This window comes from Manacus candei, unplaced genomic scaffold, assembly GCF_025592945.1.
Source record: "Manacus candei isolate 608988 ecotype Guabito, Panama unplaced genomic scaffold, ASM2559294v1 h1tg000061l, whole genome shotgun sequence".
NCBI classification, from domain to species: Eukaryota; Metazoa; Chordata; class Aves; order Passeriformes; family Pipridae; genus Manacus; species Manacus candei.
Genome location: NW_026138109.1, coordinates 848,826 through 875,525, shown reverse-complemented (window position 1 = coordinate 875,525; position 26,700 = coordinate 848,826). Strand labels below are relative to the sequence as shown.

General features: G+C 40.6%; 1 long non-coding RNA gene across 2 annotated transcripts; it reads right to left on the bottom strand.

Moving 5' to 3' along the window:
* On the bottom strand, positions 1-25,589 carry LOC127478682 (uncharacterized). 2 transcript variants are annotated; one of them, XR_007907291.1, is made up of 4 exons: positions 25,501-25,589; positions 24,750-25,387; positions 5,251-5,453; positions 1-2,009 (listed from the first exon to the last, which is right to left on the bottom strand). It is a non-coding gene; the product is annotated as an uncharacterized LOC127478682 (long non-coding RNA). The 2 variants fall into 2 exon arrangements; XR_007907292.1 differs by having other exon boundaries at positions 24,750-25,563.
* Positions 25,590-26,700: the final 1,111 nt, after the last annotated feature.

Here is a 26,700-nt window from a genome sequence, read left to right as displayed (position 1 = left end):
TGTTTCCAGAGAGAGAGACTCCCTGACATCCCTGGGCAACCTTTTCCAGTGTTCTGCCACCCTCAACATGAAGTTGAGGTGGAATTTCTTGTATTTTAGTTTATGGCTCCGGCTCCTCGTCCTGTTGCTGGGCACCACCAAAAAGAGTCTGGCACCATCCTCTTGGCACCCACCTTTGAGATATTTATATGCATTAATGAGATCCCCTTTCAATCTTCTCTTCTCTAAACAGGCCCAGATCCTGCAGTCTCTCCTCATATGAGAGATGCTCCAGATCCTCATCATCTTTGTGGCCTGCACTGGACCCTCTCCAGCAGCCCAGAAATGGACACAGCACTCCAGATGTGGCCTCACTAGGGCTGAGTAGAGAGGCAGGATCAGCTCTCTTGCCCTGATGGCCACACTCTTCCTTGTGCCCCTAGGATACCACTGGCCCTGCTGGGCGCAGGGGCACACTACCAGCTCACAGTCAACCTGTCATCCACCAGGACTCCGAGGTCCTTCTCCACAGAGCTGCTGCCTGGTAGGTCAGCCCCCAACCTGTGCTGGTACTTGGGGTTATTCCTCCCTCAGTGTTGGACCCTACACTTGCCTTTGTTGAACCTCATTAAGTTTCTCTCTATCCAATTCTTCAGCCTATCAAGGTCCCACTGAATGACAGCAGAGACTTCATGTGTATCAGCCACTCCCCCCAGTATCATCAGCAAACCCTTTTAGGGTGCGTTCTTCGGATTTAGATTGAACGTAGGATTAATCTGGAAAAAAAAAAAAAGGTGACTAGATGGCAAGACTTCTTTCTTTTCAGGAAGCACTCAATCAAAAGAGAAAATATGAATCATGACATGTCAGAGCTGTGTGTGAGTGTGTGAGCTGTGCAGCCCTGGGGAAGCCCATTCTGCTTTGTGGATCCCCAGTGTACTCAAAGAGAGCTGGGAACTTGCAGGCTGAAGGTACACTGGTTTTACACACTGTTGAGATTGAGTAGCCACTGAGCATAGTGAAGTTTGATTCACATTTCCGTGCTACTCACCTCATATTCCCAAGCCGTGTTTTGTTTCAAACCATGACATCACATGAGTTTTAGGTCCATGCTTTGAGCCACTATTTGGTCCTGAGTTATTCTGTGTGATGGCTGAAATGACCCTCATGCATGACTGGTGGAGTGCCTGTGCAGGCTGCATGGTTCTTCACAGGGGTTTATACTCAGCAAACAGAGAAAAAAAAAAAAAGACTTTTTTTTTCCTACATTTGACATTTATAATAAATAGAATGTCCTGTTGTATGCACTTTATAGGATCAGGTTAGCTCCCACTCTTTCAGTCCTGAGAGAGCAAACATTTGTGTCATTTTTTAATCATTTCCCAGTTCACATTTTTCACAAGTCCCGAGTCAAGACTTTTTAAAATTATCTCTTAGGCATCAGAGGAAATACCCATAAATGAAGTCATTAGTATCAAAGTTGTTAGCAGGTAAATATTAGAATTGCCAAGTACAGTATGATAGCAAGAAAACAGCCAATATTGCATGTATGAAATATGGTGATCCTGCGTTGTGCTAGCTCAGGCAATAAGTACTTCCGAAACCAGTGACCAAAATTTTAAGTATCACAATTATTAGGAAACCAGACTGAATTAGGGTAAAACACATATTGCAACACAGTCTGTTTTCTCACCTTCTTCAAGATATGCATTTTTAAAGATAATACAGCGTTAATTATTGGCACATTTTGTGTTGGCCTCTATGCCTGTGTCCATGCTTGCTGGTTTGGGTGTCACTGAGCAACAGCAGCAGGTATCTGCTTTCAGGTTTGAAGACAACAAACAATAAGCACAGTTGCTCAGCTCTTGAGTACATTTGTTTATAAACATATGTTAGGAAAGTGGTATCCTTCACTAAAATGAAAATATTCAATTCCTGTTGACAGCAGGATTTCCCAAATGTGATTTGTTGGATATTTATTTCCCACACTACTGGTAGGCAGCAGATGTATACATTTCCATTACTGACAGCTCCCTGAAAAGAAAAAAAAAAGAAAATAAAAGAAAAAACAAACAAACACACACAAAAAAGGTTTAAATGAGACCATAATATGCTGAAGCATCTCTTCACTTAAGCTGTAATTTTTTGTGTTAACTAGGATTCTAAACATCATGTCAGTATACCTATACCCCTGGTTCAGTGCTGAATATTTATGTCATTTTATCATTCTTTCCAGCTAATTGTTTTGCAATTAGTAGTCTTGGAAGTAGTGTATTTTTTCTCTTATCATACATGCTGGAAAAGTGCCCAAAGCATATTAGCTCATCAGCCAGCCATTTGTACCTGCTGCTCACTGTCTGCTACTGCTAAATACATGCTAATGATGATATCTGAGCCTTGAGAGGACCAGGATGAATTTGTAAATTGTGCCCCTGCCAGGAAAACAAATGCTACTTAAAAAGATGACAAAGGAAGCAGCTGCTTTTGGATGAGATGGGTCACCACATTATATATTACTCTAGAGTAATAAATTATATTTTTGGTCTTGAATTCATTTTTTGGAAGCATATGATTATATGGCAACTATAGCATGGGAGAAACCTTTCAAAGTCTTTTGAGGTGGAATAAAGAGGCAGTATCAGATTTATTATTTTTTAACAGACTGATGTTTAAATACACACAAATCCATTATCGTGTGACGTTTTTAGAGGTTTTTTCACACATTGTGTTGTAATTAAAAAACTACAGCTTTTAAATATTTTATAGAGGGTTTTTTTCTCTTTCTTAAGTTACTAATTACAAGGGTCTTTTTAAGAACAGTGAGCAATGTTCAGCATGTCTGAATTACTTATGTATAAAATATATCAAAAGCAATGGAATGAGAACAAACCAAGTTAATTTGAAATTCCAGTGTGGTGTAAAATAATGCAGCCTCTGTTAAGTATGTTTGGTATGAAAGAACAATTTAAGCCAATTGTAAGTACAGCTGGAGTTTGAATTGTTTAAACATTTTTGAAGGATGATTAAGACATGAAAACAACTGGCTGAAAACTTGGGTCCTGCATTTGACAAAGATGCATAGAGGAGTTGAACTGAGGAGTAGAGATGAGAATAATTTTGGAAAGCACTGTAATTCCACTTTCTTTAGTGTCAGGGCAGGCAATGCCCTTCCAAAGTGCTTTTCTATGCACTATCCTATCACCTCAAACTAAAACAGGAAGAGAAGAGGTGAACAGAATCAGCCAGACACACAGAGTGGGTATTTTGGTAGTCCCCTTGTGCAGTTGGTGATGGGCATTCCAGGGCACGGGCATTGCTCTGCCCTTGCCTGACCGCTGGGCTCAGCAGCTCCCAGTGCCAGGGAGTGCCACAGGCTGTACTGGGAGGCAGACTCCATGATGGGGAGACCCCTGCAGGGGTCTGAAAATGAACCAGAGTGTTGTCCAGGCCCAGAGCTGGTGAATCACTGGATGCTGGGCCGACATTAGGTACAGGGTTCCGTCTTGTGGGAAGGCCAGCAAACACCACTCTAGTTTTTTATACCCTGTTCCCATGAAGAGTTCAAAACATGCTGGATCAGTCAAACTGATCAGACAATCTGGTAAAAAACAAAATCTTAATAATTTTTGAATAAGTCACAGAATTTTCTTTCATATGCTAAACCATTGGTAATAGAAACTTTTGAATTTGTCCTTGCTAAGGACGAAACAACATGAAAGAACCTTAAAATATTTATATTTAACCACAAAAGAACACTCATCCAAAAACAATGGCCAAAAATACGTGCAGGAGGTGTGACTAAGAAACTCAAAAACATCTAAAGAGATAAACTGAGGACATCAGGTTCTGCAGGGTGTATTGCAGCCTCACAAACATCCCAGACCATGAGAGTACAGCTTGGATCATCTTAGCCATAGAAGCTATGCTTAACCTCTTTTAGAGAATACTGACATTCACCATATGAGTTTTTGTACAACCCAGCAGCTTTAAAAGAAAACCTGAGCTTTCCCAGTCTCTGCACAAACACATGGCTGGAAGGTGACTCTGAAATGTTTGAGCGCTGTGTGAATGTGTGGCTATTAAAGAGTGACTATGGAAACATAAGTATTTCCAGAGACAACACCACTTTACTGTGTAACCCTGTAGCCTTGTGTCACCAGAGAAGCGGGAGAGGTTTATCCAACATTTAGTGTGGGGAGGTTTTCTCAACCCTTAGTATTTTATTTGTCTGTCAGTGCCCCAGGAAAGCTGAGACCCTTACGTTCACCAGTCTGTCAGCGTCCCATAAGGGGATCCTTCACTGAAGAGATTCACTGGATAGGAGGGTGATTCGATTGCCCTTTCCAAGGAGGCTGAGCCAACAGCATAAGGGAAACCCCTCAGCAGGCCTTCCCATCATGTTATCCACCAGCAACTGCTAGCACCTATAAAGGACTCACTCTAGCAGTTTACAGTCTTTATTAACATAAATTGTGACAGGTTAACAAGGTGCAAGGGTTGTCAGTGACAGTATCTGACTGCAAAAACATGTTTAAAGCAATCTGCTCTACTATAAAGCAACACCAGCTCTAATCCTATAGCGATATTTAGCATGCATAAAGTATGGTTCTTACCCAATAGGCGTCCTTATGGTGGGGGGAGATGGGTTCAGCCCGTTGACTGATCCCAGCAGTTTCAGTGGAGTCTTCCTCAATTTTCCCTCTACCTTTAACTTATTTTTATACTATCCCTTTAGGTTTAGGTGGAGCTTGAGTGACTTCAGTCTTAAGTACTTTTATCTCTGATTGATATAGAATTCTCTCTCTTTGCTTCTCATGCCTAATGGTGGTGGTTGTATCTTGGCATTTGAGGAGAGGGATTTCAGCTCAGCTGAAAGAAATGTTGCTCAGCTGCTGCTCTTCGTCTGTCTCCCTTGTTTGAGAGGTGCTATGTGGTCTTATGGACTACAAAGTACCACTACATTCCCCTCCCTGCAGGGATGTCTATGGAAGGAGTCTGTGAGGTCTCCACTACACCCCACCCTTCATTCTATCCCCTATAGCGCATGCTTATTCCTGTATGTGGAGCATGTCAACCACATTCCATCCAGAGAGTAGCAGCTGCATTTTACCCTATAATTCTTCGTCTCTTCTAATTTTTTAACCCCAGTCATCTTCCAAAACCCTGCAATGCAGCATTGCCTTCCAGCAAGAAGCTGTGAGCTCTGCAGTGAGCTTCCAAGGCCTCAGGACTGGGACTCATCAAGCTTGATTTGTCTGAAGGCCTCCTAACTTGCCTGCAGCTCTGTTTTACTTTGTTTAGCCATGAGAGTGGTTCCTCCAATTAGCCAGGCGTCTGTGACTAATTCATTCTGCTTTTGTTTATCCTTGCATGGTACAACCATCATTTTATATAGCTGGCAGTAGCAAGCAGTGCTGCTGTGTTGAATGAGATGTTTAAGACTGACACATGATGTAGGGCGGAGAAATACAGACCTGGTAAAACAGCAGAGGATTTGAGAAGCAGAGATACAGGGTGTGTGACAAAAGCTTACTGGGACAGAGAGATAAGAGATGAGTCACAGCCTTGGCACTGGAGACTCATCAGTTGTCCATTCTAGCAATACGGATTCGAATCTGGACAAAATTAATTTTAGAGATAACGAAGGAAACAAAAAAAAATCAAACATACATAAACGGTACCATACATATATTAAGTACATTTGTAACATGAAGCTGTAGACCATCAAAGAAAAAGAAAGGTACCAAACTGTGTTGGAAAACATAGGGAAAAAAATTATCCCAAGTGCATATTGGTGAAGGAAGAAAAATCTAACACCACAACCATCACATTCCTCCCAGTGAGGGACTCCAGGGGCTTATGGTTGACACTGTTGTCCTCTCCAGCTGTCTGAAGTTCCTGAAGGTCCAGAGAAGAGTGAAAGGGTGAGCATACATCCAAGGAAAGAGATAGAAGCTAATAAATATATGCCTGACAATTTTATTATTGCTATTAATAAGACTTTTTCTGTACAGAAGTGCTCTAACTGCATTACTAGTCTCCGTTTTCCTGCAATAATAACATCTGCATTCTTGAATTGTAGATTAACTAATTATTCTTGAATTAGACTGTTAAGATTTTTTGCTACAGTGACAATAAATTCTTGGATTTATTTTTATGTATATGTCATGCTTTCTCTTAGTCCACAAAGAAGATTTTGAGCAGAATGGTGTGTTATCTCCCACACAGAAGGAAAAGAAATGTTTAGTGGCATCTCAGTGGTGCCTAAGCCAAGGCAGACCAGCACTCTGAGCTCATTGACACAGTACTGACACTGACTGCATGGCTACACTGGAGCTAGTACCCGTCAGAAGTTATTTGCCAAGTCATATTTTTAATTTGTAAATTCTTTTGCAGACACTATTTCCTAAAGAAACAAGATGTTTTCAGTCATGAGCCATCCTGGAAAGTCATGACCGTTGCTCAGTTTGGGGGCTGTGGGGTGAGCCCCTCCTTCTTGTTGAGTCCTGCCTGTCCCACTCCTGGCCCAGGTCAATGTCTTTGATCTGTCTGAGTTATACCTACCTGGACCCATAACAGAGTAAAAGTCACAGGAGAAAAGAACACATTTAAATTCAATAATGTTGGGAGGTAAGCAGACATAATAATAACCATGTCAGTCCCTGTCTGCAGGGATGGGAGGACAAAGATTTTTCAGCTGTGGAAGGCACCTGGCCTTGATCACAGATGTGTTTTGTCTGTTACCTGGTTCTGCCTCAGGAGCTGTTATCCTCAACATTATCTCAAGATAAAAATATGACTTTCTTACCAATAAAGGCACCATGCTGAACTCATCTTTGGGTCACCAAAAGGAAATTTTGACTGTGTCTGAAAGACTTGCATTTGGGAAATGATGTGATTATATATTAAACACATATTATATATTCAACTGTGAAAAATACTACTGGGCAGCCACAAGCATCAGAGGACAAGAGCTCTGCTTGAAATGTCAGGGAACAGTGGAAAAATCCTTACAGCTTTGGCAGAAGGAGATGGATGTGGGAAGAGAGGTTTTCATTTCAGATACCATCTGATGGTAGTTTTACCAGGAAATAACTGTATATCTATATTTTTAAAGGCAGGTTTCCAGCCTAATAAAACTACTACTGCTGTCTATCGAGAATTGCTGTGCTTGTGGGAGTGCCATATGATGAACAACTTGCCATAAGGAAGAACTGTGCTACCACACGAAGCGAGGGCTTTACTCAAATGCACTCAGGTCAGATTGCTGTAGGTACATAGATATGAGCAGGCACATGTGTAGTAGCAGCAAAAAAAGGTTGCAATGAAATTAACCTTTATATTGTATTGCCTTTTCCATTGTCTGAAATATCAGGGCCATGATTTCAAGTTACAAATGCCTGTGTAGCTACATACACAGCCTTACATTCACATCTATTCTCTGCACTTTGACAATAGCTGCTTGTGCAAAATAAACCCTCGTGCATAATAATCATCACCAGCAGATGTGCAACATTCAGACTACTGACTGCTCCCAATGAAATATCCTACAGCATATCCACTGCACAGATCAAGTTTTCTATTTATTCTCTTCCAAAAACACATAGTTTAAATCTTGTACTGATTTGCAGTTTCATAGATTCAGAAGTTAATTACACCAACATATACATCTGCCATATGTTCTGTACACAGTGCTTTGAGAAAGTACCAGTATTAACAGCAGTACCTTAAGAGAGTTTGAATTGACTGTCGTGGGTTTTGATGTATTTCTCAAAAAAATCCACTTGCACTAGGATTTAATGCAAAGGACTAGAATACATGCCATCTCGCCTGAAATGTGTCATAATTTGCATCTGTCTTGACTTTAGAAAGATTTAGTCTCTGAATTTCAGGTACCACATTCAGGCACCTTTTGAATAGTTTCAGAGATGGTGACCCTGTCTGGATTGGAGGGCAGTTTGATTGACTTGTTCAGGGACACGCACCAACAGCATGAGAGACCTCCTTTTGGGTCTCCACAGCCGGCCAGCGATGGCCAGAGTCCTTAAAAGACTGACACTAACAGTTTATGGAATAACACTTTTTATTAATATAATGGAAAATCATGGCTCAAAGATTGCCGGTAATGGTATCTGACTGCAAAAATATACTTAAAGCGATATACAGACAAGTTCTGATCCCAAAAAACAGCTAGCTCAAGATAATCATTCAGCACACAGAGCATGGTTCTTATCTAATCGGTGTCCCTAAAGGGGACAAGGCAGATGATCACTGAAGTCCAGCTCTTGGTCCTGCACAGGACAACCCCAAGAATCATATCATGAGCCTGAGAGTTGTCCAAGTCTTATGTGGGATAGCATGCTGGATTGAGAAGTTGATATGCCATTCCAGAAAGATACAACTGAGATGTATAATGGTATGAAAGATGTTGTGGTGAAAACAGACTATGCCTTATCATTTCACTTCATTGCACTGGTGAGTTACCCTGACTTTGAATTCATAAAGGTTTGTACTAATTGAGTGGATATCAAAGAAATGAGGATTCAATAGCAGCCTGTTGCACATATGCACAAACAAAATTTCTTTAGAAGCAACAGCTTTCCAGGGCCAAATGCACATCTGAAGTGTGTTTTCTTGGATTGAAGGCAGTCCAAAAAAAATTCAGATACTTCTTCGACAATGCAGAAATCTCAGGCTCCACTCAATAAGCCTGATTTTGCTCTGTTATGAGTTGCTGTAAGAAGGGAGCTAATCTGCTCCTGGTGAGGTAATTGGGTTATAAGAACAGACTCCAGTTCCAGGAGAGTATCTGTGAATGAGGGCTATAACTGAATGACGATTTGTAATTGTATTGAATGATCCCACCTGCTTCGCATCGCACAGACCCCATTCCTCACATCATTGTTAAAATTGTTAATGGGCACCTTAATAGACAAAGTGGAGGTTGGCATTTGGAGGAAGAGATGGAAGTCCCATTGGAGGCTGAACTGACTGTGCTGCAATCCTGTGCTCTCCACAGTGTAAGAAAACTGCCAAATATATTTAATTGCTGATTTACTAAGTGAAATGCGTTATTTTTGATACTTCCATCAGGAATGTAGACTTCCAGTATTTGTACCTCTCGAAATAACTCTTTCTTAAAAATATCCATACTACTATAGGTAGAACAAATGCACCACAACAGATATAGCAGACTAAGGCAGAGCCTAAGGTATGTGACACTTTTACTGTGTCACAACTTTGCTGACAACTAAAATGGATTCTTTTTCATGACTAAATAAGAAAGAAAAATGTGAAGTCTTCACTAGTATTGCAATCAATGTAATGGAATCACTGTTGTGGAACTTGCAGGCACTAGCAAATATTCTGTACAGACTGATCAGTTTGCTGCATGAACAGACCATCTGCTGTCCTAACTGAGCCTCCTCTATGAAAATAGACACATTTTTAAAGAGGTAACTCAGCAAATTCTTCATTTTTAACAATGAAATAAACAGTACATCAAAAAACACCTTCCTAGTTCTTTTCAGTGGTCATGTTAAAATAGCAGACAAAAATATATGAGGAAAAATTATATTCACAGACACCAACAATAACTAAACTGGGCTCCTGAAAAACTATGCAGTTATTTCAGGGGACTTTATATTTTGTGCGTTGGATACTAGGACAGCTCAAACTTTTAGTCAAAAAAATAAAATCTTGAAGAGTTATGTTGATTATGGAGCATGGATTTGACTTAATATCCTAAACTGAGAATCTATGCATGATTGGAAAGAGATTGCAGAGGTGGAGGAGGAAAGCAAGGAAAGAAAAACAGCAAAAAAGATTCTGAGGCAGATATTATTCAAAACCACATTCAAGGACACAGCGATAGTAGAAGGTGAGATATTAATAGGCTAATGAATAACTTCATTGCTCCGTAGTGCCTGTTAAGAAATCACATTTTATTCTTGCCAGAAGTTACTTACTTCACACAAAAAAATGTTTTCCTGAAAGTTTTTCCTCACTTTATAATCACTGAAATAGGAAGAAATGAAAATAAACAAGTAGGAACTTTCCCTTGTTGAGGTGTCTGGCAATATTTCCAAAACCAAAAAAGTTAAATGGTCAGGAACTGAGAATCTGAACTTGAATCCTTCAGGTGGAAGTTCTCTAACCAAAACCTAATGCAGAATACTTTTTCAATTTTTCACACTTTGAATCTTTAGTAATAAGTTTGAGAATCATTTCAAATTAGATGTGCAGAACTATCATAATGCTCAGCTGTGTTGTGCATTACACAAAGTAATGGAGGGAATATTTTTCTATAAAGGCATCTATAATTTTCAATAATTTCCTATGTCTACATTAGGCAATTTCTTGTTTTCTCCCTCATTATTAAAGCCCAGTGTGCTCTATGGAGCAAGTTAATACCTGTCCAACACATTTTAGTGTCATTTTAGATAAATCCTGCTCTTAAATTTGAAATATAAAAATTACCAAAGTGACCTAATATTTACAGCTAATTGCAAACACTTTCGTGATAGGTATTAAAACCCAATATTTGTTTTAGAAGTCATAGTGCCAGTGCTAAAGCTATTACTACAAAACTAGGTACTCTGGCATGTATTTGTAAGAGACATTACTAAATCAAAACAGTTCTGGCCAAACTTGAATTCTGCATTAAATGTCTTCTTGATGTGCTCAAGTTGGCACAAGAAGAAATTCTTTTGGCTGGTTCCAGTGTTAGCTGGAGGAAATGAAAACTGTATGCTAAAGGCAAAAATCTCTGCCTTTGCAGTCAGAGATGGTCTCTTAACTCTTCTTACCCTGCTCCTTTCCCCATGTAAAAGAGCAAGACATTAGAGGGAGCACAAGCTGCTGCCCCACTGGGTGAGAATGATCTTTCCACAAAGGGAATAAGCTGATAACTATTATAAACTGTTGTGCCACAGGGTGAGGTGCATTACCATGCAGGTGAAAAGGCACCAGGAGCAACTGTGAGGTGCCAGGACATGCAGCAGTGAAGGAAAGCAGCCAAGTTGGGCCATGGATGGAAAAGAAGTAGGTCAGTGACAGTCTGGTTTCAAATCAGGCAAGCTGGAGCCAAGCAGATTTGCAGGTCGGGGTGGAGTCTGCCCAGTTTATGGGAACCACTGGTCAAAATGGTGCCAGACAGGCAATTTTCCCCTGCTGATGCCAGCCTTCTTCTCCCTATGGGGAAAGGCAGCTGGAAATGGGATGCAGGACTGGACAGCCAGTTTTGAGGGCAGCACAGTCCTGCAGAGATGGCTGCTGGGTGCCTTTGGCACATACACTCACACAGCCTGGCTGCCAGGTGCCAGGGTGTTTCTGAATTGTTCACAGAGTTGGTCCAAGCTGTTGGAAGAGAAGCAGGATGAGGCTGCACCGCCTGTACAAACAAGTGTTAGCATAATTGTCTCTTTCTTTAGCATAAATGTATTAAATACAAAGAATAAATAATTTCTTTTCTTATGAAGTCTCTTAGTTTTAGCAATCCACAAGGGAAATGGACCTGCAGTATAAAACAAGCCTCAGTTTTCTATCTCCAAAACACTTGCACTCCAGCAAGCCACAAAAGCCTGATACACAGGACAGATTTGGATCCCAGGTTACATCACAGAGAAATAAAAGCTAAATAGGGTTTTTGAATTTACCATCAAAGACAAAATATGCTTTTATTACCTCTAAGTGCAACTGAAGTAAAATAAATTATTATGCAGGCCCTTTGATTTGGACCCATTAGGAAGATAACACCATAGGAAAGACTTAATACCTATACTCTTTTGGTTTAGTTACAATTTAGTCATAACTGCAAATGAATTTGAATGTATTTTCCTACATCTTATTTACATTTTGGAATGTGAAAGTTGAAACTGATTATCTGGAAAATTATATTGCATATAACTTGAGAGATGGGTACAGTTAGATTTCCAGGTGTTGATGAGAGCAATTTCAAGCATAAGGTTGAATAAATTAACAGAAAAAGCAAAATACCAAACCAATCAACTGCACATTCAAATCTGGCCTTTTATGGCAGCACACAAGTAGGGGGTCACCTCTAAAGTGGACCTGGACAGGGAAATGAGTAGAAACAGGCTTTAATATCTGCAAGACAACTCAGCTGACTTAGGAGCCAGAGCAATCCTAGTTGACCTGATACTACAGAGGCAGTCATGTTGCCCCTAACATATAAGGACTTCTTTTATCTCAATTAACAAATGCCTCACAGCTTGGACTCTGCCTGTTTAATGTCTATAGAGAATTCAGATTTATACAGTAAAATGCTGCAAAATAAGCATGTGTGCTTTTGGCCTTAATCTCTTCATGATCTTTTCTGGCTTCCTTTTGGCTGCATAACTCCTGCAGTATCCAGAGTGAAAAGGTTCCCTGGCTTCAGAGCAGTGCTCCCCAACACCATAGAAGGAGAATGAAGCAAACAACAGAATTTAGCTTCTGTCCCTTCCTTGCTATGTCCCCATGACCAAGTCAAGTAACCTCAAACTTTAAGAATGCAACTTGCTGTCCTCTATCCAGAACACCTCATTTGGCAGAAGCAGAGGAAATAGTTGCAGCTGCGTTACTGAGCTGAGTCAGCTCTCCAGCCGGTCAGAGGAACCCACTTGCTGGTCTGAGGAGTCTGGTACACAGGTGGAAGTGCCTGCTAGAGACACCTCAGCTCAGCAAACTGGAGCTCCTTCACAGCCTCAAGCAGATATATAGTGTTTGTTCTTGCTATCTGAATTACTTCTTCAATCGCTGGCTCACTGCAGTGTGACAGCACTCTGCAAGGAACTCAAAATTTCTGCCATAACCAGTTCCCTTCAAGATTGCCATTATTTCCCAAATAATGGTTTCTATGTCTGTATGTTGTCCCCAGAGCCTTGCACAATAGCTGTAGAAAACTATGGCATGATAAGTACTAAACTTGGCCAATCAATATGTTTACTCCAAGCGACATTAATATAGATCAGGACTTAACCAAGTCTATCCTATCCGAATACCAGGAGGAATATACCCTTGCCCAAATGGGGCATATGTAGAACTTCTTTAAAAGAAAAGAAGATACTGGTCATTCAGAAACACTTGATTCCTTTAAAACATCAACGTAGAACAAAGAATACCTGGAAATTTATGCTCTCACAAATGTATATGGGAAGGACAGAACTATAAGTTTAGGAACATGTTTTACTGATGGACTTCTCAGCACTACATCAGTGGTAGTACTCAATGAACTTAGAGGTCTTTTCCAAACTAAGTGATTCTATTCTATTCTAATTCTATTCTTATTATATTCACCACAACTGTCTCAAAACAGCCTTAATGTGCCAAGAGCATCTGTGGCCAGAGACATGGAAAATGTCAGATGAGTCTTGACACTAACACTTCTGCCAAAGAGGAGCGATGGAAGAAATGAGGAAGCCCAATCAGTGTATCGGAGGGAGTTCATTTATTTCCAGGCTTGGAATAAATTGGAGCTTTTAATCTTCGTGAGTAGTTAGCTGCTGGTAACCAGTTTGAAGCTGATATATTGAGTGCCCTAGGATCAAATCTCACTAGTGTGATCTCATTAAAACAGCTCAGCAGACACAATGTATATCAGATTGCATCTATAGAGCAAAAATGCAGGTAGTATTTCCTTGGCTCTTCTTTCGTATCTTCAGCATTGATTGAATTCTGCCTGTGGTAGACAGACTCAGCTGACCAAAGAGCTATTACAGTCCCTCTGAAACCACTAAAAGTTTTCTGGCCAGCAAGCCTAGCTAACATAACATACGGTATGAGAAAGAATCTATCACATGAGCAAAGATGTGGTGTGTCCCTGCTCAGAGACAGATGGGATCCATTGCCCTGCAGACTGTGAAAAGCCCTTTTTCAACAATATTTGATAGACATGAGATCACTTAACTGACTGTGCATCAGACAAGATAATAGGTGACCTAACAGCAGTTTACCACACCACCCCTCCTGCCAGCTCAACTGGTGAAGATGCAGCAGGACCACTCTAAGAAGGGAGGGCACATACAGAGCCATGGGTCCAACTTGCAGAGCTGTGGAGCAACACATCAGTAGGCTGCAAGCCTGCTCTCTCCCTCTACATCCAGACATGGAGCATGATGCTGCTGACTAAGGGATCCACAAGCAGCTCTGGATGGCTTAGCTGAGGTTTGTAATATAAATCTCTCTACATCTGTTTTGCCCACACAGCAAGGCGGTAATAAATAACCATAGTAAAACTGATGAGCCATTAATCCATCCTGTTTTGTGTCCTGTCTCACAAGGTGGGGTAGGAGAAAAGACATGATGGGAGACCGTGATCATAGGCATGAAACTGGCTTGGCAATGGCACAGAAAGCAAACAAACTCACCAGTATGCTCTGAGGCTGTCCCAGTGATGGGAAGGGTCAGTGGGTAAAACACTGCTCCCAGAGTATACAAAGTTAGTCAAAGATCAAACAACACCCTGATATTCCATCTAATTCATACTCATTTAAAGAGTGTTTCAGTGTGGTTTTGGCAATTAATGCAATGAGCTGATTTTTGAGGAAGGACACTATAAAGCAACTCTTTAAAGGACTTTATTGGTCAGGGTTTTATAATAGCACCCAGAAGAGATATTAAATACAGAATTAAATCCAGATCTTTCAGAAACAAGTTTGGCCAGTGATCAATAAATACTATCAGTTAGCATTAAACAAAGGCTGATTTACGTAATTGTTAGCATGGCTTGTGCAATGCTCCAAACAAATGAATAGAAGTCAGAATACAGCTGCCTTTTAAATCCATGCCCCAGATAGGAAAGAGACACAGGGGATTTTGTGATTTGATCATGCAGAAGAATAGTCAGCTTTTGGCAATTGGATAATATGTTGTTGATTATGTGCACTATTTGTTGAATGTTTGAGGTGTCTGGGGAGGGGAGAATTTCCAAGTAATTTAGAATATATATTGAACTAACACTAAAGAAAATACTCAGGAGAAGCAAGACCAGCAAAAAGAACACAAACAAGAAAACAACCTTATGCGGAATGTGGGCTTTGCATTTCAGAGCAGAAGTGCAAAGACTAAAAGTGCTTCAGCTCTATCAAATGAGAGTCCACAGAGAGAGATTTTAAAAGATGTTTAGCAGCAGAGGGGTGGTGCACAGATGCCTCAAAGCAAAGTTGGAAACCTAGGCAGAAAAAGGGGATAAAGTGTTTGAGCACTAAAGGAAGACAGAAGGAGTTGGGGCATCTCCAAGGAGTTTATCTTGATAATTTAAGAAATTAGGGCATTACATATCTTCACTTCGAATTCAGTGTTGACTGCTATGACCAAGGTCCACAGCAACAGGGTGATAGATGAGGTCAGTAATGCAGATGCAAAAATAAGTGTGCTTTGAATCATATCTTATCACGTAGTACAATCTGATAGGAGAGAAATCTTGGGTTCTAATCATTTTGCTTGCAAAGAATCTCAGATAGATAGAGTTAATTCTCTTTACAGTAGCTTGTACGGGACTGTATTTTGGATTTGTGCTGAAAAGAGTGATGATAATACAGAGATGTTTTAGTTACTACTGAACAGTGCTTACACAGTGTCAAGACATTTTTTGCTCCTCATCCCACCCCACCAGTGAGGAGGCTGGGGATGCACAAGAAGTTGTGAGGGGACACAGTCAGGGCAGCTGACCCCAGATTCCATGCCATGTGGCATCATGCTCAGCATATAAATCTGGGGGAAGAAAGAGGAAGCGGGGGAAGTTCGGGTGTTTGTTCTCCCAAGTAACTGTTAAGTGTGATGGAGTCCTGCTTTTCTGGTGGTTACCGAACACTTGCCTGTCCATGGGAAGCAGTGAATTAATTAATTGTTTCACTTTGCTTGAGTGTGCAACTTTTCCTTTCCATATTAAATTGTCTGTATCTCAACCCATAAGTTCACTCACTTTTCCTATTCTCCTATCCATCCCACTGTATGGCAAGTGAGTGAGTGAGTGAGTGGCTGCACGGAACTGAGTTACCAGCTGGAATTAAACCATGACATTCTTCACAAGGACTATTTCAGAAGGAAGAAAAGTAGGGTGAGGTTTTATGACATTTCTTTGCCTATCAAAATGTAAATGAGATTGTATCACAAGGCTGAGACTGTATGGTGGACAAATCCAAAGGATTTTGTGCAGGAGGAAGATAAGTCAAACTGCATTACAGCCCCGTATGGAAACTCTCATTATTTTGGAAGAATAGAGCTCGACACAGTGTCTCCACTAGAGCTGCTGGTTATGAAGAACTATATTCCTTCCCTGCCACATGTGTAATGCTGACAAAACATCTTTTATTTAATCTGGCTTTAGCTTCCCATTGTGACTTTCCTCCTCCACACATTTAAGTGGAATTTCTGTCCCAATAGAAAACCAGTAGAAAATCTGTCAGCAGCTGAAAAAAATAATAACAGAAAGGGACTAGAAGATTTGAATGTGTGGAATAATAAACTCTCCTTGAATCTACCTGTTAACAAAAACTGAGCTGGCAACAGCCATCACATGCTGTTCTCACAACTTAAGGAGGGCACGAACAATACAATGACGGTCATACAAAGTATGGAAATTCTAGTTCAGAAAATTGTTTCACATTTTGTAGTTTGACTTTATTTTAAGCTGGATAAAAGCCCAAAAATTCAGATTTCTTCCAAGTAAAATTCCAAAGCATTTTCCAGACTGTTTGGTTTGAATATAATATACTTTTTTGAAAGCTGTTTCAAAAAACAGTGAAAAAGTTACATTTTTTCCATTTTTAAACAGTTCCTGTGTACTCTGTTCTCTTTATAAATGATTTTGTTGCAATTGCACATTTCAGAATGATGTTATTCCATGAAGTTGCTCCAGCAAGCTCTAAGATCTTCTACCTGTGTTCTCATTGCTTCAGATTACCCCAAACTGTAGCCCTCTGCATTCAGAGAGAGGACAAAAAACGTATTAATTCTTACAATTATTTTAATATTTTAGAAGTTCCTTCTCTTAGTAAGTCTCACTATGGTGTATTTGAATATTCTGGATGGCTGAAACGGAAACACATAATTTCTATTTCTGCTAGACAAAGAAGCTGCTGCCTTGGCAGCCCCAGAGGCAGGAAAATGAGAGTTGCCACTGAACACTCCGTTCCCAACCAGAAACAAAAAAGCAAATCCCCACCACAAGAGCTCCACGCAGTGCAGAGGCTTTCAGACCCTCTCCATACCACAGCAGACAGCAGTTCCATAGACAGTGAGGTGTGATGCTGAGCAATGTGCTGCTGGTAGGAATTATTTAAGGACAATTTAGCAAATTAGGCTAATAATTCACATGAATTCACTCAATGCAGTTGGTACACCTGGAGGGCCATAACAGGGCTTTCCCCAGTGGAGTGGGGAGCCCAGGCCAGCTAAAGTAGGATGGTGCCTTGTGAGACATTCCACTGACCTCAGAGGGCTCACAGGGGCAAAGAGAGGTACCTGAACAACCTGGTTTGACAGGACTAGCACCCATGGTGGCAGTATCTGTTGCTAATACAGGGCTGACACTTTCTACTTGCCAATAGAGTGGATTTGTGGGCATTTCATTGTTCACGCCTTTAAGATTTGGCTTATGTTGATGGAAGAATAGAAAATAGATTAATCCCTGAAAGTATTTCAAAATAATAAAACAGCTGTCCATAAAACTAAAATAGGTGTATTCCATTTCTAATTAAAATATTCCTTGTCTTTATATAAGGAATGCTCTTAATTACTAAGGAAGGCAGGTCCAGTACCACCTCCTGTTCCCAGCAGCATGGCTGGCTTAGGCAAGAGCAGCTGATTGCTGGATGCAAACCTTTTGTTACCAGAACATTTCGCCACATTACAAGGGTAAGCATGTAATCTACTTAGAGATTTCAGTGACCTCATGCAGGATTTTAAATGGGCTGGGCTGTGGGAAGACTATAACCCAGCAAAGTGTTTACTTTAGCCCATCAGATGGTTTGCACGTTCCTGTGAGGTAATCCAGTCTGAGTAAAATCCAGCTGGCTCAAAACTCTGCATCACTAGTTAATTCAGTTAATATGTAAAATGAGTAAGGTGAGATGGAGTACTGTGAGGGGGCAACTCCTGGCAGGTTGCATAGGAGTCTTACACTGTGACTCACAACATCATTTGTGACACTTAGTGCCATGGTCTAGTAACTACGATGGTGTTGGATCAAGGGTTGGACTTGATGATCCCAGAGGTCTTTTTCAACCCTCTTTGATTCTATGATTCTATGATCATGCTGCTGTCTGACCCTGAGTGATTTGCTATTTCCCACAAAAAGTAAGAATCATTTCACTTTATTATTTGCCCTGAAGAAAGAGTTGTGTTTGGAAGAAACAAACTTTCAAAATTATAATGTCTCAAGCTTTGGTTTGGAAGCCCACCCCTTTTCACACTTAGGTTCACTGCCTCAGACAAATTATTCCACAATATGGCATGCTGAGCTGGCAGCTGCACTGAGTATGTATGTACCTGAACTTCCAGCACCCCTCTGGGGCTTAGGTGTTTGCTCCAGGATTCATTTGTAATGCCACTATTGCTAAAGAACCAAGACCTCTTCTGAGGTAAAACATTTAATGCAGAACTAATTTTTTATGTCGAGAGATTTACTCATAAACAGCATACAGATTGACAACCAGACCTTGCCTAGAAAAGTTTGCCCTTCCAACAAAAAAAACAGTAGGAGATAAGAAAAAGTGTTTTGGGATTCCTGTTCTTGGGGTTATTAAATCTTTTGCCTTTGAAAAGAAGCAATTTACGAAACTCAGATTGAATGTATACCAATACCTTATACATTGGACACAGGACTTGAAGGAATTCTAAATAAGTTTACCAACAACACTAAATTAGGAGGAGCTGTTGACTCTCTTGAGGGCAGGGAGATCCTGCAGAGAGACCTTGACAAATTAGAGAGATGGGCAATCAGTAACTGTATGAAGTTAACAAGGGCAAGTACTGGATTCTGCTCTTGGGAGGGATAACCCTGGTTGTCTGTATAAACTGGGGAATGAGATGCTGGAGAGCAGTGCCGTGGAAAGGGACCTAGGGATCTGGGTCGATGGCAAGTTGAATATGAGTCAGCAGTGCCTTGGCAGCCAGGAAGGCCAACTGTGCTGGGGGGAGGGGGGGGGGTGCATCAGGCACAGCATCTCCAACCAGTCAAGGGAGGGAATTTTCCCACTCTGCTCTGCACTGGGGGGGCCTCACCTTGAGTACTGCGTGTAGTTTTGGGCACCACAATATAAAAAAGACATTAAGCTTTTAGAAAGCATCCAAAGGAGGGCCACGAGGATGGTGAAGGGCCTTGAGGGGAAACCGTATGAGGAGTGGCTGAGGTCACTTTGTCTGTTCAGCCTGGAGAGGATGAGACTGAGGGGAGACCTCATTGTGATCTTCAACATTCTCACTGGAGGAAGCAGAGAGTTAAGTACTGATCTCTTCACTCTCATGACCAGTGACAGGACTCAAAGAAACTGCATGAAGCTGAGTCAGAGGAGGCTTAGATTGGATATTGGGAAAAGGTTTTGAGTGGCTGGGTGCTGGAACAGGCTCACCAGGGAAGTAGTCACAGCACCAAGCCTGACCTAAGAGTTCAAGAACTGTTTGGACAATGCTCTCAGGCACATGGTGGGATTCTTGGGGTGTCCTGTGCAGGGCCAGGAGTTGGACTCAGTGATCCTGATGAGTCCCTTCCAACTCAGCATATTCTGTAATTCTGTGATTCTGACATTTTACTGAACAAGAGATAAGGATAGCACCATCAGCTGTTACATTTAGTTGAGAACTGATGCTTGTCTACAACCAAGTTGCCACAGTCCTTATTCAGTCAGTTTTCCTACTGACTTCCGAAAAGGGAAGTTCCTGTAGTTGCTCCCCTCCTGATATTGCAAGCACTGTGGTCAGAGGTGAAGTATAAGCATGTGAGCTGGGTTCTTGATTCTGTTATGCAGATATCCAGTTGGACCAGCTGGCAGTTCATAGACCCTTCATCAGGAGACCTGGCTGAATCTGGCTGGCCAGAAGCAGAGAGAGATGGCCACCCATAACTGGTATGTCCTTACACACCGCTTATGTGATCCACAGGAAAAATGAACTGTATCATCAAGTAGAAGTTGTAATATCTGATCAATGTGTGAGAAAGGGTATAGTCTGCTAGCAATTTTTTGAGGGGTGTACTATAAAAATTTCCATCTTCATTACACCAGTTAGGTCGCAAAGCACAGAATGATGCAGCAGAGCTACATGATGAGGCGTTAACACGATTTGATTAGCATGAATCTGATATATACTGATATGCTTTCAGGGTAATAAGTGCTAAGAAAGCATTTGTCACATGGTTTCTCTCTTATAGACTCCACTCTCATTGTCCTTTCCACAAAAATCCACAAACAAAACCTTATTCTATTTCAGAGTAATGTTTGACCTGAAATGAGAGGAGCTGGGCCCAAGTTATGCCTTGCAAAGCATCTTTTGCAATCCAACCAATCCCCAGTCTTCTCAGATTTACAAAGGTAATTATTCAAAAATATATTCAAGAAAACGTGAGGTTTACCACAGAAGAACATGTTAGGGGAAGAAAAGAAGACTTCTGTAATCTGATCATATTAGCTAAGGAATAATTGCTAACCATTTCCTTCCTATTAATCTGTGCAAAAAGTATTTCATAAGAAATTTTCTGTGTGCTTTAAATGGTAGAAAGCACCTTTTAACACCAAAGCAAACGCAACTCTAAATCAAGTAATTGCAAGAAGAGAGGAAAGATCCCTATGGAATTTCAGGTACTCATCCCTAGCTGGCAAAGCAAGGTCTTGTTCCCAGGGTGCAGCAACACAAGGTCTGATCCAATTAATACCTCCCATCCCCTTGAATAACTTACTTTGCCCTGGTAAATTAAGATCATCTGCTTTCTGGAGCCTAGATTCACTGAGGACTGAGATTACTGCATCCTGCTGGTTAGACTACCTGCCCCCGTTTTTGCTGGTCTGGCTCAAATCTGAACCCACCTTTCCCGCAACACAGCTCCTGGCACAGTCCTACTGCTCTGCGCAGAGAAAACTATACAGCTGCACCAGCACTCCCAGCTCAACACACTGACTTCAGTCTGCCAAACACACCTGACAGTGGAGGGAAAACAGCTGTGATTAAAATCAAGTCATCGCTCTCCTCATCCTGCCTCACTTTCCTCCTTGAATTGTCTGTTCACCAAAGATGACAAAATATTGGCAGATATTAGACAGCTGGTATGCATAACCCATCTAATTTTATAAGTCTACAGGACAAAAATGAAGATACAACCATTGTATATGCTAAAACTCTACTGTCTTCACCTAGCCACAGCAAAGTCACAGTGACATGTGCTTTAGCTCCTGATGGCATGTGCACCTGGGGCTAAAGGGGTGTTTTTCCTTTAGACATACAACAAAATGCGTCACCGTATCTTCACTGCCTTGGTTACCCACAAGAATGGGCTCAAACTTGAACAGGCCATAATCACATCTATTGCCTGCTATGCCTTGAACCCCTCCCAACTGTTTGCACTATTCACTTTGTGTAATTTGAGAGGAGGAAAAAAGATCTTCAGCTCTTTATTATGGGCTTATATGGAGCCATTTACAAGGCTGGAGCATCTAGTCACTGCTGCAGGATGAGCAAAGAGAGACTAATTAATAGGCTCAGAACATGGTCATGAACAAAACAACAATGTGGTTTTGGAAACATTGTCAATAAACAAAACCCAAACAACCAAGGAAAACCTTTTCCTGCTGTGAGGCATCTAATGTGTTTTATTTACTTTTCCAAAAGATCAGGGGCTTGAGCGTTATAAATGATGCTTCCCCTTGACAGCCAAGCTGACAATGCTGTGCTTTCAATTTAGTCATATGGGAGTGAGATTGATAGAGGTCTTCAGTGGTCCAATCACTCTCCTTTATGGTTTGTGTTTTAAGGAGAGATGGATGGAGATCAAAATACAACTCAGAGCATTGTTTCCAGACCTACTAGTCTACAGAGTCCAGGTAAGAAAGACTGTAACAGCACAGCCAGCACATGTACCATGACAGCATACACATCACCACATTTTTTCTGTTTTCTGAATTCCCATGTTGTACTATGAGTTCCACATTAAGAATTTTAGCAAGGGGATATAGGATGTACTAAGGACAGAAAATAAATACGTAAGATGTGAATGCAGCCCAAAAAAAGGATCATATTTTTACTACGATACAGATAAAACAGGTCTTAAGTTCAAATTTTACAGCCCTCAGACCTGGGTTTTTATACTAGAAGCACAGAAATAGGTACCCATAAAGACTCTCATCTAGAAACTTTCCTTGTAACTAGCTGTTCCTTTTAATTGGACATAGGTTTGCTAGAAGTGGTATAAAATGCCAAAAAGAATGATGAACAGGGACCTAAGAAGCCTAAAATGAATAAATTTCTGCTAAAGAGCAACTAAATCCATGATGTACTTTTGCCAAGATATAGTCTACTGTAAGATTTTACTGCTTTGTCCAGTAATATGTTTTTCATCCTTAAGACTGAGAATCATGCTATTTGCTCACAGTTACTTATTACACACCATAATAATTCTTAGTGTTGTTGAAAATATTTGTGTACATCTGACAAGGCTTTCATTTATTGCAATACTTGATAAAACTTTTCAAGATACAATGTAACTCAGTTACTTCAATATAAACATGAGAAAAAGTTATTTATAGAGCTTCAGAGATTTAAAAGACTTCAGAAGAATACGTGGAGATGAAGAAGTTAGCATAAAGAAGAGAAAAAAGGTCAGAGGTAACATATATAATAAACTATAAGAATTCTATCACTTATCAAAATAACTTTACAAAAATATTAAAAGATTGATCTAAAATCTAATAAAACTAATATCAAAGTCATATTACAAGTTCATTATTATGAAAAGATTGCCATACTCAGTAGATTCACATTCAGCCAGGCAATGCCAGCATACTGTGTCACTTCCCTTTAGTAACAGCCTCAATACCCTCTACACCAGTTAATTACACCAAAAAAACCCCTCCCATCTTCCATAATGGTTTTGCAGAAGAAACTAGCTCCAAAGATAGACTTGGCTACCTTTAGATATCTAAAGATAGGTGATTTTTTCCTAAAAGAAATTTTTATTTTCTGTCCTAGTTCTGTGTAAGATTTGACCTATCACATCAAACACATGATCATTTTTGTTATTGAAAAAACTAATAACTGCTTTTTTGCCTCCTCAGCTGCGGAGGTCATGGTCATGAATAATAAATGTTCAGTAAAAAAGTGTTTGCATGTGTGTGACTAACTTGGCTGAAAGCATCCACATAGTAATCTTACTAAAAATACTAAAGGGTTTAGCTAATTGCAGAGTTGGCTTGAGATCCAGAACTAAAAAATTAGTCATAGATTTATGAAAATATTCCACCACCCTTAGAGAAAACACAGAAAAAGCACATGATTGTTATTTATAAGATTTTCTATCCCTGCCCTTTTCCTACACAAGACTACATTGTTTTTAATGTCGGGACTACTCTTCCTAATTCTTATACCTTGTATTTTTTCCTGAATATAGTTCATTATTTTCCTTGTGACCATCTCTCTGGAGCTGGCAGCTCCTGTTCTTTTTTGTACATTGTATCCACAGCCATTCTTCAGTTTATGACCTTCAGTTATGACCTGAGGGGCAGACTCCAGTCAGCTTCATTCCTCCAGCTATTAATTTATTAAAATAGGTGCTCACACATTAACACCTTCAAAACCTTCTGTATATTCAGCAAAGACTAGTAGCAGTACAGCTTAGCTGCTGCTTCTAGGTAAAAGGGCTGCCCCTCGCAAAAGGTGCCTATTTCACTTGTGAATGTGGCTTTTTGCTGTTGGCCACAGAACCAGAGTCCCTGCAGGGCTGTTTGCAGTGCCTAGCATATCAGGGGAGATGTGGCTTCTCTTCATTTCCCCTTAAAGGACCTTACATTTATGACAATGACTTCCTCTGCACTTGAAAATGGTGGTTGCAGTGAGCCATTCTGTCAAAAGGAGAAAAAGGGAGGAAAACCCCTTCAGAATCTGTAGCTAACACTTTAAATACTTACAGGATTTGTATTTTGAATGTATGCAATTTTCATAAACACAACTAAATTACATGGTTATCCACCTAGGCATCTAACAGGCTTATGCATAAGGCAGCAGTACCTCCATATGTGTCAAACATGTTGAAAATATTGTAGGCTTACTTTTTTGAGAATGTTTTCTGTAGGAAGGCATCTCTGGCAATTGTCCTGCCCAAACACTTGCTCTAGGCAGGGTCATAGAGAGCAGGTTGCCCAGGGCCTTGTCCAGTCAGGCTTTGGGTATCTCCAAATATGGAGACTACACAGTCTTTCTGGGCAACTCGTTATAGTGTTTGACCACCTTCAGAACTATTCAGTTCATAGCTAGTTTCTGTGTTGTCTAAGTTTTGATTTGGCTCCCTGCCAAGTCGCCAAGACCCAGCACAAAACCTCCCGCAAAGAGCAAAAGAGAAAAAAAACTATGAAAAAAAATCAGACTAGCTGAACTATATTAAAATATATATATGTATTTACACATAGTACAGTTATATACAGTTGAAATACTATATACAATCCCAAAAGGGAAAGGGAAGGGGAAGGGGGAAAAAAGGGACAAAAAAAGGACCAAACCAAAAGAGAGATGCACAATCGAAAACTCAGGATCTAGCAAACTAAAGAATTAGCAAAAGAATATCTTACTACTTTCCTTGGGACAGCAGAAATCACACTGAACGACCGCCGCCACACTACTGGACCCTGGATCGGCAGAAACAACAGGCCCTGTAGGCCCGGCCAGGCCTCAGCTCCCCCACAGGAGCGAGACCTACCTGTGGAAGTCTGCTGTCTCCAAACCTTGCCAGAAGGGAAGAGAGGAAGAGGCTTCTCTCTCCATCTATTTATGTGTTTGGTTACGTAAAGGAATAGGATGGAACACTTACTTCCTTTCTTCCTGGTTACCAGGAAGAAAGGCCTAGACCCAAAACCATTACATATGTTTAAATGGAATTTCATGTATTTCAGTTCCTACCTGATGTCTCTTGTCTTTCACTGGACACCACTGAGAAGAGCCTGGCTCCCTCTTCTTGTTTCTCCCATCAGCTTTTTATACATATTCATAAAATCCCTCTTGAGCCTTCTCTTCTCCAGACTGAACAGCGCCAGGTCTGTCAGCCAGGCCTTGTACATCAGATATCCTAAGCCTTTAATCACCTTCATGGCCCTTTGCTGGACTCTCTCCTGTAGGTAACTGTACGCATTTCTGGTACTCAGGAGCCCTAGGGTGGACACAGTGCTCCAGATGTGACAAATACAGTTCCAGTTCTCATGAAGAAGACAGTCTGAATGGAAGGATACAGATTTTATGTTGTTAAACTGATTGTAAATATCAGAGCTGCAGAAACAAACCACATAAGCCCTTGGGCATTGCCAGAAAATGAGTCAAAGGTTGCACCTATCTGCCAAGTGCAAGAGGGCCAGGCGTCAGAGTACTAGCTGCGTGATTGTGCTGATTAACTCCTGGCTCACACAGTGGCTTTTCACAGTGGCTCCTCCAGCCAGCTCCCTCCAAAGCAGGACTTGGACATGAGCAGGGAGATGGCTGACTGCAAGGACCACTCCCAAAACACAAGTCAAGTAAAACAGTGCTTGAGAAACAACAAAAATTGTGTTGGCTCTTCAGCAGGGAACTCTATAGTCCAGTATTGGCACTACAATTCATAGCACTGCTAGAATATTTGTTCACATCCAGAATTTGCCAGTTTCAACTTGGAAGCAGAGGAGAAACTCAAAAACAACAAAAACAATGCTATAAAATATGATATGGGCTGTCAAACACACCTGTCAGGGAAAGAGTAAAGAAACTTTTCCTTTTTTATTTTAGTCTAGACATGATTATTATGACTCAAACCTTATATCTCACCACCCACTCAAGGAGATTAAATTTTAATTAATTGTTGATTACTAACTACTGTTTTATAACTGATGTTTATTCTCAAAAGAAAATTGAAATAAGATTCATCATTATGCCTTTTTGTATGCCTGTCCATTCACCCCAATATTTAGGGTAAAATGATCTAGACACAAAACATGAGATATTTTTAGAACAGTGTGTCTTAAGAATGTAACACAGGCCTGGCATATAGCTTCTAAAAAATCCTTTACCCAGGTCTTGATTTTTCAAAATGTTTTTTTAATACTGAGACTGGAATCAAAATAATGGCATTGTAACTCCACCCACAAGATACAACTTTTACAAATTCTATTTTCTAAATATGTTTTTGACAGTAGCTTGATTCACTTCTCATTCCCTAAATAAAACCAATGCTTTCTACCATTTAGAAAGGTTGAAAGAAATGTTAACAGCGTCAAGACTCTGCAAAAGCAGCAGGTATGAACTGAATTATACAGGGAACATTCTGGTGAACATGAATATTGGTGGATAAGGGAAGAGAGAAAATCTTTTCCTGATCCCTGCAGAGGGAGAGGTGATATTTTTTAACTAGAAAACACGAGTTTACAGAACTGCCATTTCTTTTAAGCCAACTGCTGTATGAGTCAGCAGTCTGATGGCTCAAGTTTCAAAGAGCAAGCTCCTCATCCAAAGGAGCAGGGATTTTGAATCCTCAAAGAGTCAGAATACACAGAGAGACTT